The sequence below is a fragment of the Lolium rigidum genome, chromosome 5 (assembly GCF_022539505.1).
Source record: "Lolium rigidum isolate FL_2022 chromosome 5, APGP_CSIRO_Lrig_0.1, whole genome shotgun sequence".
Classification (NCBI taxonomy): domain Eukaryota; kingdom Viridiplantae; phylum Streptophyta; class Magnoliopsida; order Poales; family Poaceae; genus Lolium; species Lolium rigidum.
The window spans coordinates 85,324,591-85,341,770 of NC_061512.1; positions in this window are offsets into that span (position 1 = coordinate 85,324,591).

Below are 17,180 nucleotides of genomic sequence, written 5' to 3' on the forward strand. Positions count from 1 at the left end.
CTAAATACAATTGTATCCAGAAGCACACCATCACTTGGATGGTGTTGTTTAGCCAACAACAATGCCCAATGGGCGGTTCCGAGGAATTATAGCACGAGAGAATAGCACATCAGGAGCACTGGCTCTTGCAAATTGCAAGGATGACACACATTCATCAAGCCAGGGGCAAGGAAATGCACACACAGGAGAGGCATGGTACACAGAGCAACAGCAGTAGCAAATGAATTAAGCATAGCATCACAGTATGCTCATGAGCAAGAGCTCATGAGTTACAACAGCAAGTTATAGAGAAGAACAACACAACACAGCAGCTAGGATCCACGGCAGCAGCACAACAGCAGCATACGCATAGCAGTAGCAAAGCACAGCAGCTAGACTTCATGGCGCATGTAGGCAGCAGCAGCTAGCACATCAAGGCAGCACCAGGGCAAGCATGGCGCAGAGCACATCGGCGTAGCAGCAGTAGTACAACAAGGTGGATGCCATGGCATCCAGAGGAGGAGAGGAGGTAGAGAAGACAGGAGAGAAGGAGGCGAACGTACCTGGAGCAGAGCACCGCGGCATGCCCATGGCGGCACGGCGGCACGGGCCAACCACGGCAGCGCCAGGCCGCAGTCAGGCCAGGCGTCGCCGGGCGCAAATGCCCCAGCATCACCCCGGTGAGGCACACGGCCGCGCCACGGTGCCAGGATCGTCGGCGGGCGACGAATCGCCGCGGATCACCACGGCCAGGCGAGCAGAGGAGTTGGGGGCGAAACGAAGAGGTGACGAGGAACAGATCGACGCGGTGGATCTGAAGCGCCGTCAAACAGCGGTTCAGATGCGCCCCATCTCACCGCCGGCGATGGCCGGAGTTGGCCGGAGAAAATCGGCGAAGACGGCGGTGACACGGGAGTCGCCAGAGCTCAGAGGAGTTAGGGTTAGCGCGTGTGCGAGAGGAAGGGGACGGGTGCGTCCGACCGAGCTGGACAGGCGGCTCGGGTTAGGGTTAACCGCTGGGCCACCCTGACAGGTGGGCCCAGGGACATTTTGGTAATTTCACAATTTCATTTAACCCTGAAACTTTGAAAATGCATAGAAAATGATAAATAGCTCTAAAAAATAATTAAAAATATGAAAACTACTCAGGATAAAATTTTCTATCATAATAAAATATGAAAAGAAATTTTTGGAGACAAACAAGATTGAGTCCAAATTTGATTATTAAAATAATCATTTAAATCACACCTTATATTTTCAATAATGAAAATAAGTCCATAAATGCTTTTGGACTGTAAAAAACACCTTGACAACATTTCAAGGTAGTATTTTACCCTAAACAAAGTATCCCTAAATTGTTCTTAGTATTTACCTCTCACATAAAATGATAAAAACACCGGAAGGGGGGGAACAACCCTAAAAGTTGAATCATGCATAATTGCTTCTTTAACCATTGCCCTTATCAGACAATGATGCTATTTTTCAGCAACAGAGGACAAGGGTCAGTCCACACCATCCAACTACAACACTTTGCAGTGTTCAGGCAAGTTCATCACTTGCTCATGTCATTTGAGTATTTTTACCAAATTACTTGCAGAAGTACTATGTTTATCACTATTGCATAAAAAGCAAAACCACTATTTTCATAACTATGAATATGACTATGTGGTTGGCAATGGAACCATGGATTGTGTTGACATGGTGGAGGTTCCATTGCAATGGGTTTATATCCATCTAGGATTAAACAACAAATGTCGTCCAGTGATTCTTGTGCCGTAATAACCGTGTTAACCATAAGATCCGGAGTGGGACGGAGTAGTCAAAAGTGTTTCCACCTCTCGTTCATCAACGGATGCGCTTACCGTAGCAGTTGTATCTTGCGAGAACAACCGGAGGGTGGGGATCCCATTCTAATTCCCCACGGTAATGCGGTCTATGAGGGGTTGCAACGACCGGCGAAGGACCATGGTTGCGACCTGGTAATAGTCGAGGTCGGAAGGTATCCTTTGGATACGTTGACCGGCGAGGACCCAAGGTCGGAACTGCAACAAAGGGTGGGTGTTCGAGGTAGCGGAGGAACATGATTGGCTAGACCTTATACCGGGCCTCACACCGAAGGAAGTGTGGACGGGAGAGCTGCCCGGTTGGCACCAAGGATAAGATCTCTTATGGGTAAAGCAACACACCTCTCGCGAGTGTAATGAATCGTGACCTATCACTCCCTGTTCCGGGATTTGGAACTGCGAACGCTACCGGAAAGGAACTCCATGAAGTTCTAGTAAACCGGTGAAGGCTGACGGACATAGTTCTTTGGAATAAAAGCAACCTCTTGAAGAAATGTTTATCAAAACCTGCATTGGTATTAGACTTTCTGGTCTGATATCGTAGATAGTGCATTAAACACCTCTTTTCTATAATGGACTTGTTGAGTACGCTCGTACTCATACCACTCTTAAATCCCCGCTTAGATTGTCCGAATCGACCGGAGGAGGACAACGACGACCTCGAAGGAGCCGAAGTCATCGGCTATGAAGAACCGGACCTCTCGGGAGGTATCGAAGGAGTATACTACCTCATAGTCTACGGAACCGGGGAGGGTTCCGGAGGAGAGCAAGCTTAGACCTACCGAGTAGTAGTAGCATCCGAGCAAGTACGAACTCTTAGTACTTAACTCGCTCGAGGGAATAAAATGTATAACTTAGTAAGACTCTTATATTGTAAGTTAAGTCGGGTTCGCCTCGAACCCGGGAGTATCCCTCTTAGGACCCAAGAGGAGCTCCGAGATGATATGTACATGTTGCTTGTAATAATAAATGAATGAGTTATGGACCTGCTATGTTCTGTTGTACTACTCTGAGGGATGTAATATTTGCGGATTGGTACTTCGTGAATATTATATCAACGACTGGCATACTACAACATGCAGTGGTATGCAGGGTCACCACATTCACCGACTGGTTCCGTCATGTGAGGATCTTCCTCAATGGCGGAAATCTGCAATATGTGCTTGATGCACCGCTAGGTCCCCCACCACCCCCTGCAGTATCCAAGGAAGAAAAGAATGTTTACGAGACTCGGGTGATTCGGTACTCTCAAGTTCAGTGTGCCATCCTATGCAGCCTAGAAGCGGAGCTCCAAAAGCGTTTTGAGCACCACGACCCTTATGAGCTGGTCAATGAGCTGAAAACGATATTTCAAACTCATGCGGCCGTGGAAAGCTATGAGGCTTCGAATCACTTCTTTAGCTGTATGATGGAAGAGGGCAGCTCCGTTAGTGAGCACGTGCTCGCTATGTCCGGGCACGCGAAGAAGCTCAGTGACTTGGGGATAATCATCCCTAACCAGCTGGGTATTCATCGTGTTCTCCAATCACTGCCACCAAGTTACAAGAACTTCGTGATGAACTACAACATGCAGAACATGAACAAGGAGTTACATGAACTCTTCTCCATGCTAAAATCTGCTGAGATTGAGATACAGAAAGAGCACCAAGTGTTGATGGTCAACAAGACCACCAGTTTCAAGAAGCAAGGCAAACCTAAGAAGGGCAACGTCAAGAAGGGCGGCAAGAAAGCTGCCGCGCCTCCTGAGAAGCCTAAGGGTGGCCCTAAACCTGATATTGTGTGCTATTACTACAATGGGAAGGGGCACTAGAAGCGTAATTGCCCTAAGTACTTGGCTGATCTGAAGAGCGGCCTTGTCAAGAAGAAGAAAGGTATATCTGATATACATGTTATAGATGTCTATTTTACTGGTTCTCGTACTAGTGCATGGGTATTTGATACTGGTTCGGTTGCTCACATTTGTAACTCGAAACAGGAACTACGGAATAAACGAAGCCTGACGAGGGATGAAGTGACGATGGGCGTTGGAAATGGATCCAAGGTCGATGGGATCGCTGTCGGCACGCTCCCTCTACATCTACCTTCGGGATTAGTTTAAACCTCAATAATTGTTATTTGGTGCCTGCGTTGAGCATGAACATTATATCTGGATCTTGTTTAATGCAAGACGGTTATTCATTCAAGTCTGAGAATAATGGTTGTTCTATTTTTATGAATAATATCTTTTATGGTCATGCGCCTGAGACGAATGGTTTATTCCTGTTAAATCTTGATAGCAGTGATACACATGTTCATAACATTGATGCTAAGCGAATTAAATTGAATGATAATTCTACTTATATGTGGCACTGTCGTCTTGGTCATATTGGAGTGAAACGCATGAAGAAACTCCATTCCGATGGACTACTTGAGTCACTTGACTTTGAGTCACTTGATAGATGTGAAGCATGTCTAATGGGAAAAATGACTAAGATTCCATTCTCTGGTATTATTGAGCGAGCTACAGACTTATTGGAAATCATACATACCGATGTGTGCGGACCAATGAGTATAGCCTCGCGCGGTGGTTATCGTTATGTTCTAACCTTCACAGATGATCTGAGTAGATATGGGTATATCTATTTCATGAAACATAAATCCGAAACTTTCCAGGAGTTGAAGGAATTCCAAACTGAAGTAGAAAATCAACGTAACAAGAAGATCAAGTTTCTGCGTTCTGATCGCGGAGGCGAATATCTGAGTTATGAGTTTGGCATGCATTTAAAGAAATGCGGAATACTTTCACAGTTGACACCGCCGAGAACACCACAGCGCAATGGTGTGTCCGAACGTCGTAATCGAACTCTCTTAGATATGGTTCGTTCTATGATGTCTCTTACTGATTTGCCATTATCGTTTTGGGGTTATGCATTAGAGACAGCTGCATTCACTTTAAATAGGGCACCATCTAAATCCGTTGTGACGACACCGTATGAAGTATGGTTTAATAAGAAACCTAAGCTGTCGTTCCTTAAAGTTTAGGGTTGCGAAGCCTATGTAAAAAAGTTACAACCGGACAAGCTAGAACCCAAAGCGGAGAAATGCGTCTTCATAGGATACCCTAAGGAAACTATTGGGTATACTTTCTATCACAGATCCGAAGGCAAAATCTTTGTTGCTAAGAACGGAACCTTTCTTGAGAAAGAGTTTCTCACTAAAGAAGTGACTGGAAGAAAAGTAGAACTCGACGAGGTTACTGAACCTTCTCTCGTTGATCAGAGTAGCGCAGTACCGGAAGATGTTCCTGTGCCGCTCGCACCGGTAACAGAGGAAGCTAATGATAATGATCATGAAACTTCGAGCGAGGTAACTATTGAACCTCGCAGATCGACCAGGGAACGTACCACTCCTGATTGGTATGATCCTTGTCTAAATGTCATGATTGTGGACAACGATGATGAGGACCCTGCGACGTATGAAGAAGCGATGATGAGCCCAGATTCCAACAAATGGCAAGAAGCCATGAAATCCGAAATGGGATCCATATATGATAACAAAGTGTGGACTTTGGTAGACTTACCTGATAGCCGCAAGGCTGTCGAGAATAAATGGATCTTCAAGAGAAAAATACATGCTGATGGTAATGTTACTGTCTATAAAGCTCGACTTGTCGCAAAGGGTTTCCGACAAATTCAAGGTGTTGACTACGATGAGACTTTCTCACCTGTAGAGAAGCTAAAATCTGTGAGGATTTTGTTAGCAATAGCTGCATTTTTCGATTATGAGATTTGGCAGACGGATGTCAAAACGGCGTTCCTTAATGGAGACATTGAGGAAGAGTTGTATATGGTACAACCCAAAGGTTTTGTCGATCCTAAAAATGCTGACAAGGTGTGCAAACTTCAGCGTTCAATTTATGGACTGAAGCAAGCATCCAGGAGTTGGAACCGACGCTTTGATAAGGTGATCAAAGACTTCGGGTTTATACGAGTGTCATGGAGAGGCCTGTATTTACAAGAAAGTGAGTGGGAGCTCTGTAGCATTCCCGATATTATATGTAGATGACATATTATTGATTGGGAATGATATAGAACTATTAAGCAGTGTAAAAGGTTATTTGAATAAGTGTTTTTCAATGAAGGACCTTGGTGAAGCAGCGTACATTTTAGGCATCAAGATTTATAGAGATAGATCAAGACGCCTAATAGGGCTTTCACAGAGTACATACATGGACAAGATTCTAAAGAAGTTTAGAATGGATGAAAGTAAGAAAGGGTTCTTACCGATGTTGCCAGGTAAGGTCTTGAGTAAGACTCAAGGTCCGGCTACGCAGAAGAAAGAGAGAGGATGAATCAGATCCCCTATGCCTCGGCAGTAGGCTCTATCATGTATGCCATGCTGTGTACTAGACCGGATATAGCACATGTTGTTAGTTTGACTAGCAAATATCAAAGTGATCCAGGAATGGAACACTGGACAACGGTCAAGAATATCCCGAAGTACTTGAAAAGAACTAAGGATATGTTTCTTTGTTATGGCGGTGACCAAGAGCTCGTTGTAACCAGTTACACCGATGCAAGTTGGAACACTGATCCTGATGACTCTAAGTCTCAGTCTGGGTACGTGTTTATATTGAATGGTGCTGCAGTAAGCTGGTGCAGCTCGAAGCAGTGCACGGTGGCAAAGTCTTCAACAAAATCGGAATACATAGCGGCTTAAGAGGCTTCATCGGAAGCGGTATGGATGAAGAGGTTCATTGTTGAGCTTGGTGTGGTCCCTAGTGCATTGGACCCACTAGTCATCTATTGTGACAACATGGGTGCCATCGCCAATGCACAAGAACCAAGGTCACACAAGAAGCTGGAGCACATCAAGTTGCGTTTTCATTCGATTCGCGAGTACATCGAAGATGGAGAAGTAAAGATTTGCAAAGTACACACTGATCTGAATGTGGCAGATCCGTTGACTAAAGCTCTCCCTAGGGCAAAGCATGACCAACACCGTAATGCCATGGGTGTTAGGTACCTTACAATGTAATCTAGATTATTGACTCTAGTGCAAGTGGGAGACTGTTGGAGATATGCCCAAGAGGCAATAATAAATTGGTTATTATATATCTTTATGTTTATGATAAATGTTTACATACCATGCTATAATTGTATTAACCGAAACATTGATACATGTGTGTTATGTGAACAACAAGGAGTCCCTAGTAAGCCTCTTGTATAACTAGCTTGTTGATTAATAGATGATCATCGTTTCATGATCATGAACATTGGATGTTATTAATAACAAGGTTATGTCATTGATGAATGATATAATGGACACACCCAATTAAGCGTAGCATAAGATCATGTCATTAAGTTCATTTGCTATAAGCTTTCGATAACATAGTTACCTAGTCCTTTCGACCATGAGATCATATAATCACTTATGCCGGAAGGGTACTTTGATTACATCAAACTCCACTGCGTAATTGGGTGGTTATAAAGGTCAGATTAGGTATTCGGAAACTATGAGTTGAGGCATATGGATCAACAGTGGGATTTGTCCATCCTGATGACGGATAGATATACTCTGGGCCCTCTCGGTGGAATGTCGTCTAATTAGCTTGCAAGCATATGAATGGTTCATAAGAGACCACATACCACGGTATGAGTAAAGAGTACTTATCAGAGACGAGATTGAACGAGGTATAAAGATACCGATGATCAAACCTCGGACAAGTAAAATATCGCGTGACAAAGGGAATCAGTATCGTATGTAAATGGTTCATTCGATCACTAAGTCATCGTTGAATATGTAGGAGCCATTATGGATCTCCAGATCCTGCTATTGGTTATTGGTCGAAGAGAAGTCTCAACCATGTCTGCATAGTTCGCGAACCGTAGGGTGACACACTTAAGGTTTGATGTCGTTTAAGTAGATATGAAATATGGAATGGAGTTCGAAGTTTTGTTCGGAGTCTCGGATGGGATCCAGGACATCACGAGGAGTTCCGGAATGGTCCGGAGAATAAGATTCATATATAGGAAGTCATTTTACAAGTTTGAAAATGATCCGGTGCATTTATGGAAGGTTCTAGAAAAGTCCGGAAGAAATCACTATGGAAGGTGGAGTACCGGAGGGACTCCACTAGCATGGCCGGCCAACCCTAAGGGGGGAGTCCCAGGTGGACTCCACCTAAGGTGGCCGGCCATCCCCCCTCAAGGAAAGGTGGGAGTCCCACCTTGAGTAGGACTTCCCCCTTGAGTAGGTTTTGTTGTTGGGGTCTTATTCGAAGACTTGGACTACAACTCTTGGGGCTTCCACCTATATAATGAGGAGCAAGGGGAGGGGGTGATACGTCTCAAACGTATCTATAATTTCTTATGTTCCATGCTACTTTTATGATGATACTCACATGTTTTATACACATTATATGTCATTATTATGCATTTTCCGGCACTAACCTATTGACGAGATGCCGAAGAGCCAGTTGCTGTTTTCTGCTGTTTTTGGTTTCAAAAATCCTACAAAGGAAATATTCTCGGAATTGGACGAAATCAACGCCCAGGAACTTTTTTGTCCACGAAGCTTCCAGAAGACCGAAAGGGAAACGAAGTGGGGCGACGGGGCGCCGCCACACTAGGGCCGCACGGCCAAAGGGGGGCCCGCGCCGCCCTAGAGTGTGGGGCCCCCGTGCCTCCTCCGACTCCGCCCTTCCGCCTACTTAAAGCCTTCGTCGCGAAACCCCCAGTACCGAGAGCCACGATACGGAAAACCTTCCAGAGACGCCGCCGCCAATCCCATCTCGGGGGATTCAGGAGATCGCCTCCGGCACCCTGCCGGGAGAGGGGAATCATCTCCCGGAGGTCTCTTCATCACCATGATCGCCTCCGGATCGATGTGTGAGTAGTTCACCCCTGGACTATGGGTCCATAGCAGTAGCTAGATGGTTGTCTTCTCCTCATTGTGCTATCATGTTAGATCTTGTGAGCTGCCTATCATGATCAAGATCATCTATTTGTAATGCTACATGTTGTGTTTGTTGGGATCCGATGAATATTGAATACTATGTCAAGTTGATTATCAATCTATCATATATGTTGTTTATGTTCTTGCATGCTCTCCGTTGCTAGTAGAGGCTCTGGCCAAGTTGATACTTGTGACTCCAAGAGGGAGTATTTATGCTCGATAGTGGGTTCATGCCTCCATTGAATGCGGGACGATGTGACGAAAGTTCTAAGGTTGTGGATGTGTTGTTGCCACTAGGGATAAAACATCAATGCTTTGTCTAAGGATATTTGTGTTGATTACATTACGCACCATACTTAATGCAATTGTCTGTTGTTTGCAACTTAATACTAGAAGGGGTTCGGATGATAACCTGGAAGGTGGACTTTTTAGGCATAGATGCATGCCGGATAGCGGTCTATGTACTTTGTCGTAATGCCCTGATTAAATCTCATAGTACTCATCATGATATATGTATGTGCATTGTTATGCCTTCTTTATTTGCCAATTGCCCAACTGTAATTTGTTCACCCAACATGCTATTTCTTATCGGAGAGACACCACTAGTGAACTCTGGACCCCGGTCCATTCTTTACATCTGAAATACAATCTACTGCAATTGTTCTTTACTGTTCTTCGCAAATAAACATCATCTTCCACACTATACAATTAATCCTTTGTTTACAGCAAGCCGGTGAGATTGACAACCTCACTGTTACGTTGGGGCAAAGTACTTTGATTGTGTTGTGCAGGTTCCACGTTGGCGCCGGAATCCCTGGTGTTGCGCCGCACTACACTCCGCCACCAACAACCTTCACGTGTTCCTTGACTCCTACTCGGTTCGATAACCTTGGTTTCTTACTGAGGGAAAACTTGCTGCTGTGCGCATCACACCTTCCTCTTGGGGTTCCCAACGGACGTGTGTCTTACACACAATCAAGCTCTTTTTCTGGCGCCGTTGCCGGGGAGATCAAGACATGCTGCAAGGGGAGTCTCCCACATCCAATCTCTTTACTTTGTTTTTGTCTTGCTTTGTTTTATTTTATTTACTGTTTTGTTTGCATTCTTCATATTAAAAACACAAAAAAAATAGTTACTTGCATTTACTTTATTTACCTTTTGTTAATTTCATCATGTTTCCTCCTAAGTACACTCTAAAAGACATACCGGTGGGACGAGGGTCTATAATTGGAAGAGATAATATAGAAGATTTTTTTCACTCATGTTAGTACAAATTGAAGATTTTGAAGATAGACACTTGGTAGAACTTGCTCCTACTTATGAAATTGCTGTTGCTTCTTTAGTACACATGTTGGAAACTAAATTTGTTAATCTCAATCCTATAATTCAACATATGTTTCTTACACTCTGTGATATGGAGGAAGGAGAAAAGAAAGATTTTGTCTTAGAATCCCTTCTCAAAGAATTTGGTGGTGTAGCAAGAGAGGCTAGAAAAGTCTTTATTAAATATAAGATGCTTGGCTCTTATACCAACTTTGCTAGTACCTTTGAAAAAATGGAAAAAGATAGATTAAAGTACACTAATAAAGTTAATTGTTAAGGGGAGATTAAGACATCAATACCTTGCAAGCTCTTAGGAATGTGCGAGGCACTAGAAAAGAATTATGATTGGATTGTTCCTGAAAATTTGTTTGATGAGAATAGCAAGCCTAAGAGTAATGAAAAAGGAGCCTCTGAAACTTACATAGATAAGATACAATGCATAGTTGAGAAAACTCCAAACCCCTCTGTTGATGCTTCGTCTCTTGATAATACTTGATTCACACTTTCGCGCCTAGCTGAAAGGCGTTAAAGAAAAGCGCTTATGGGAGACAACCCATTATTTTACTTCTGCACTTTTGTTTTATATTTGAGTCTTGGAAGTTGTTACTACTGTAGCAACCTCTCCTTATATTTATTTTATTGCATTGTTGTGCCAAGTAAAGTCTTTGATAGTAAAGTCAATACTAGATTTGGATTACTGCGCAGAAACAGATTTCTTGCTGTCACGAAATTGAGCCGCCCCGTCTGTACGTAACTCAGAAAAATCTGCCAATTTACGTGCGTGATCCTCAGATATGTACGCAACTTTCATTCAATTTGAGCATTTTCATATGAGCAAGTTAAGTGCCTCAGAAAAATTCGTCTTTACGGACTGTTCTGTTTTGACAGATTCTGCCTTTTATTTCGCATTGCCCGTTTTGCTATGTTTGATGGATTTCTTTGTTCCATTAACTTTCAGTAGCTTTGTGCAATGTCCAGAAGTGTTAAGAATGATTATGTCACCTCTGAATATATGAATTTTCAATTATGCACTAACCCTCTAATGAGTTTGTTTTGAGTTTGGTGTGGAGGAAGTTTTCAAGGGTCAAGAGAGGAGGATGATACAATATGATCAAGAAGAGTGAAAAGTCTAAGCTTGGGGATGCCCCCGTGGTTCATCCCCGCATATTTTAAGAAGACTCAAGCATCTAAGCTTGGGGATGCCCAAGGCATCCCTTCTTCATCGACAACTTATCAGGTCACCTCTAGTGAAACTATATTTTTATTCCGTCACATCTTATGTGCTTTACTTGGAGCGTCTGTATGTTTTTGTTTTAGTTTGAATAAAATCGGATCCTATCATTCCTTGTGTGGTGGAGAGACACGCTCCGCTGTTTCGTATGAACACATATGTTCTTAGCTTTATGTTTAATGTTCATGACGAAGGTTGAAACTACTTCGTTCATTGTTATATGGTTGGAAACAGAAAATGCTGCATGTGGTAATTGGTATAATGTATTGAATAATTTGATACTTGGCAATTGTTGTGCTCATATAGATCATGTTTAAGCTCTTGCATCATGTACTTTGCACCTATTAATGAAGAACTACATAGAGCTTGTTAAAATTTGGTTTGCATGATTGGTTTCTCTAGAGTCTAGATATTTTCTGGTTAAGGTGTTTGAACAACAAGGAGATGATGTAAAGTCTTATAATACTTACAATATGTTCATATGTGAGCTTTGCTGCACCTTTTATACTTGAGTTTGCTTCAAACAACCTTGCTAGCCTAGCCTTGTATTGAGAGGAATTCTTCTCGTGCATCCAAATCCTTGAGCCAAAAACTATGCCATTTGTGCCCACCATACCTACCTACTACATGGTATTTCTCGCCATTCCAAAGTAAATTACTTGAGTGCTACCTTTAAAATTCTATTCTTTGTCTTTGCAATATATAGCTCATGGGAAAAATAGCCTTAAAAACTATTGTGGTGAAGAATATGTACTTATGTGTCTTATTTCTTAATAAGTTGCTTGTTGAGCGGTAACCATGTTTATGGAGACGCCATCAACTTTTACAACTTTGTTGAATATCATGTGAGTTGCTATGCATGTTCGTCTTGTCTGAAGTAAGGGCGATTTTCATGATCAAATGGTTTGAGTATGCATATTGTTAGAGAAGAACATTGGGCCGCTAACTAAAGCCATGATTCATGGTGGAAGTTTCAGTTTGGACAATTAATCCTCAATCTCTTATGAGAATATTATCCGTTGTTGAATGCTTATGCATTAAAGAGGAGTCCATTATCTCGTTGTCTATGTTGTCCCGGTATGGATGTCTAAGTTGAGAATAATCAAAAGCGAGAAATCCAATGCGAGCTTTCTCCTTAGACCTTTGTACAGGCGGCATAAGGTACCCTTTGTGACACTTGGTTAAAACATATGCTATGCAATGATAATCCATGTTAATCCAAGCTAATTAGGACAAGGTGCGAGCACTATTGGTATACTATGCATGAGGCTTGCAACTTATAGGATATCTTATACATAACACATATGCTTTATTACTACCGTTGACAAAATTGTTTCTTGTTTTCAAAATGAAAAGCTCTAGCACAAATATAGTAATCCATGCTTCCCTCTGTGAAGGGCCTATCTTCTACTTTATTGTTGAGTCGGTTTACCTATTCTTTCTATCTTAGAAGCAAACACTTGTATCAACTGTGTGCATTGATTCTTACATGTTTACCTATTGCACTTGTTATATTACTTTGTGTTGACAATTATCCATGAGATTTATATGTTGAAGTTGAAAGCAATTGCTGAAACTTATATCTTCCTTTGTGTTGCTTCAAAGCTTTCTACTAAGAATTTATTGCTTTATGAGTAACTCTTATGCAAGTCTTATTGATGCTTGTCTTGAAAGTATAATTCATGAAAAGTCTTTGCTATATGATTCATTTGTTTACTCATTATCTTCATCATTGCTTCGAATCGCTGCATTCATGTCATATGCTTTACAATAGTATTGATCAAGATTATGATAGCATGTCACTTCAGAAATTATCCTTGTTATCGTTTACCTACTCGAGGGCGAGTAGGAACTAAGCTTGGGGATGCTTGATACGTCTCAAACGTATCTATAATTTCTTATGTTCCATGCTACTTTTATGATGATACTCACATGTTTTATACACATTATATGTCATTATTATGCATTTTCCGGCACTAAACTATTGACGAGATGCCGAAGAGCCGATTCTTCGTTTTCTGCTGTTTTTGGTTTCAGAAATCCTACAAAGGAAATATTCTCGGAATTGAACGAAATCAACGCCCAGGGTCTTATTTTTCCACGAAGCTTCCAGAAGACCGAAAGGGAAACGGAGTGGGGCGACGGGGCGCCGCCACACTAGGGCCGCGTGGCCTAAGGGGGGCCCGCGCGGCTCTAGCGTGTGGGGCCCCCGTGCCTCCTCCGACTCCGCTCTTCCGCCTACTTAAAGCCTTCGTCATGAAACCCCCAGTACCGAGAGCCACGATACGGAAAACCTTCTAGAGACGCCGCCGCCGCCAATCCCATCTCGGGGGATTCAGGAGATCGCCTCCGGCACCCTGCCGGAGAGGGGAATCATCTCCCGGAGGTCTCTTCATCACCATGATCGCCTCCGGATCGATGTGTGAGTAGTTCACCCCTGGACTATGGGTCCATAGCAGTAGCTAGATGGTTGTCTTCTCCTCATTGTGCTATCATGTTAGATCTTGTGAGCTACCTATCATGATCAAGATCATCTATTTGTAATGCTACATGTTGTGTTTGTTGGGATCCGATGAATATTGAATACTATGTCAAGTTGATTATCAATCTATCATATATGTTGTTTATGTTCTTGCATGCTCTTCGTTGCTAGTAGAGGCTCGGCCAAGTTGATACTTGTGACTCCAAGAGGGAGTATTTATGCTCGATAGTGGGTTCATGCCTCCATTGAATCTGGGACAGTGACAGAAAGTTCTAAGGTTGTGGATGTGCTGTTGCCACTAGGGATAAAACACCAATGCTTTGTCTAAGGATATTTGTGTTGATTACATTACACACCATACTTAATGCAATTGTCTGCTGTTTGCAACTTAATACTGGAAGGGGTTCGGATGATAACCTGAAGGTGGACTTTTTAGGCATAGATGCATGCGGGATAGCGGTCTATGTACTTTGTCGTAATGCCCTGATTAAATCTCATAGTACTCATCATGATATATGTATGTGCATTGTTATGCCTTCTTTATTTGTCAATTGCCCAACTGTAATTTGTTCACCCAACATGCTATTTCTTATCGGAGAGACACCACTAGTGAACTCGTGGACCCCGGTCCATTCTTTACATCCGAAATACAATCTACCGCAATTGTTCTTTATCGTTCTTCGCAAATAAACATCATATTCCACACTATACAATTAATCCTTTGTTTACAGCAAGCTCGGTGAGATTGACAACCTCATCGTTACGTTGGGGAAAAGTACTTTGATTGTGTTGTGCAGGTTCCACGTTGGCGCCGGAATCCCCGGTTTTGCGCCGCACTACACTCCGCCACCAACAACCTTCACGTGTTCCTTGACTCCTACTGGTTCGATAACCTTGGTTTCTTACTGAGGGAAAACTTGCTGCTGTGCGCATCACACCTTCCTCTTGGGGTTCCCAACGGACGTGTGTCTTACACGCAATCAGGGGCCGGCCACCCCAAGCAATCTAGGCCGCAGCCCCCAAGTGGCCGGCACCCTACAACCCTCTCTCCCCAAACCCTAGCGCCCCTCCTCCACATAATACTCCCGCAGCGCATAGGCGAAGCCCTGCCGGAGTTCTCCACCACCACCGTCACCACGCCGTCGTGCTGCCGGGATTCCGAGGAGGGTCTACTACTTCCGCTGCCCGCTGGAACGGGGAGGAGGACGTCGTCTTCATCAACACCGTACGTGTGACTGAGTACGGAGGTGCTCCCCGATTGTGGCACCGTCAAGATCTTCTACGCGCTTTTGAAAGCGGCAAGTGATCATCTTCTGCAACAATGAGATCTAATCTCGTAGGCTTTGGAAATCTTCAAGGGTTAGTCTCGTGATCCCCTCATTGCTACCGTCTTCTAGATTAGATCTTGGCTTGTGTTTCGTTCTTGCGGTAGGAAATTTTTTGTTTTCTATGCTACGAATCCCATCAATTTTGAATGAACCAGCAGAAGAAGAAAATATTCGAGACTTTGAATATGAAAAGTTGGTAATGAAGGGAGATGAAGATCCACCACCTCTAGAACTAAAACCCCTTCCTGAAGACTTAAGATATGGATTTCTCGATGAAGAAAAGAAATCTCCAACTATAATAAGTAGTAGTCTTTCTTCCACTGAGGTTAAGTCCTTGCTAGACGTTCTTGTTCAGTATGATAAACTTTTCGGATATTCTCTCAAAGATATTAAAGGCAGAGATCCTTCAATAATAACTCATAACATAAAATTGGAAGACGATTCTAAACCTTTCGTTGATACACAAAAAAAATGAATCCCAAAATGAAGGAAGTCATAAGGAAGTTATTCGTTTACTTGATGCAGGTGTTATTTACCAAATTTCAGATAGTAAATGGGTGAGTCCTGCCCATGGTATCCCGAAATATGGAGTTATAACTATCATTAGAAACAATGAAAATAGCCTTATCCCTACAAGAACAATAATAGGCTATAGTATGTGCATAGACTTTAGGAAGTTGAATAGAGACACTAAAAAGGTTCATAAGCCACCATCTTTGATGGAGCAAGTTTTAGAAATACTTTCTAATAACTTGCTCGATGGTTATTGAGGTTATACCCAAATCCCGGTCCAACCTGAAGACCAAGAGAAAACAACTTTTACTTGCTCGTATGGTACTTATGCTTACAAGTTACTTCCCTTCGTCCTTTGTAATGCAGCTGCATCTTTTCAAGAATGTGTTTTGAAAATCTTTGAAAAATTTGCTGAAAACACTGTGAAAGTGCTTATGGATGATTTTGTTGTTTACAATAATAATTTCGATAAGTATCTCTACAATCTTAATCAAGTTATGCAGGAATGTAAAAAGGCAAAGATAGTTCTTAATTGGGAACGATGTCGGTTCATGGTAAGAGAAGGTAAGGTTTTTGGACATAAAATTTATGAGAAAGGAATTAAAATAGATGAATCAGGAATTGAACCATTAAGGGAATTACCTAGACCACAAGATATTAAAAGTCTGCAAACTTTTGTTGGACATGTTGGGTTCTATAGGTGTTTCATTAAGAACTTTGCTAATATAGTTGCCCCGTTAACTCATTTATTCAAAAGGATGTTCCCTTTATTTTTGAAAATAAATGTATCAATTCTTTTGAACAGTTAAAAGCATCATTAGTAACAGCACCCATTATACAACCCCCTAATTGGAAGGAACCTTTTGAAATAATGTGTGATGGTAGTGATTATGCTATAGTTGCCATCTTAGGACAACGAGAAGGTAAGAACTTAAATGTCATCTAGTAGGCTAGCCGCCTTTTTAATGATGATCAAAAGAACTATGCGACAACTGAAAAAGAGTTTCTCGCTATTGTCTTTGCATGTGGTAAGTTTAGATATTATATCATTAAATCCAAGGTAAAGGTACACACTGATCATCAAGCTTTGCGACACTTATTCGTTAAGAAAGATGCAAAGCCGCGATTGATTAGGTGGGTATTATTACTTCAGAAATATGATTTGGAAATAGTAGACCGACGAGGTAAGGATAACCATGTAGCTGATCACTTATCCCGCATGAAAGGCATAGCATATGATCATGTTCCAATCAACGAATCAATACCGGGGGAATGCCTAGCAGTTGTTAATACTAATGAATCTTGGTTTGTGGATTATGCTAATTTTCTTGTAGGGAGGTTTCTACCAAAGGACATGAGTTTGCATCGTAGAAGGAAGTTCTTCCATGATTTAAGAGCATGTCTAATGGAACCCTTAAATCCGTATACAACCTTTTTTTACGGATTTAAGGGTCCAAATGCTATATAGTGGAACCCCTAAATCCCTAAATCCCTAAAAAAATTTAGAGGTCGAGGCTCCAATCCGTGCCCCGACCTGTACAGGT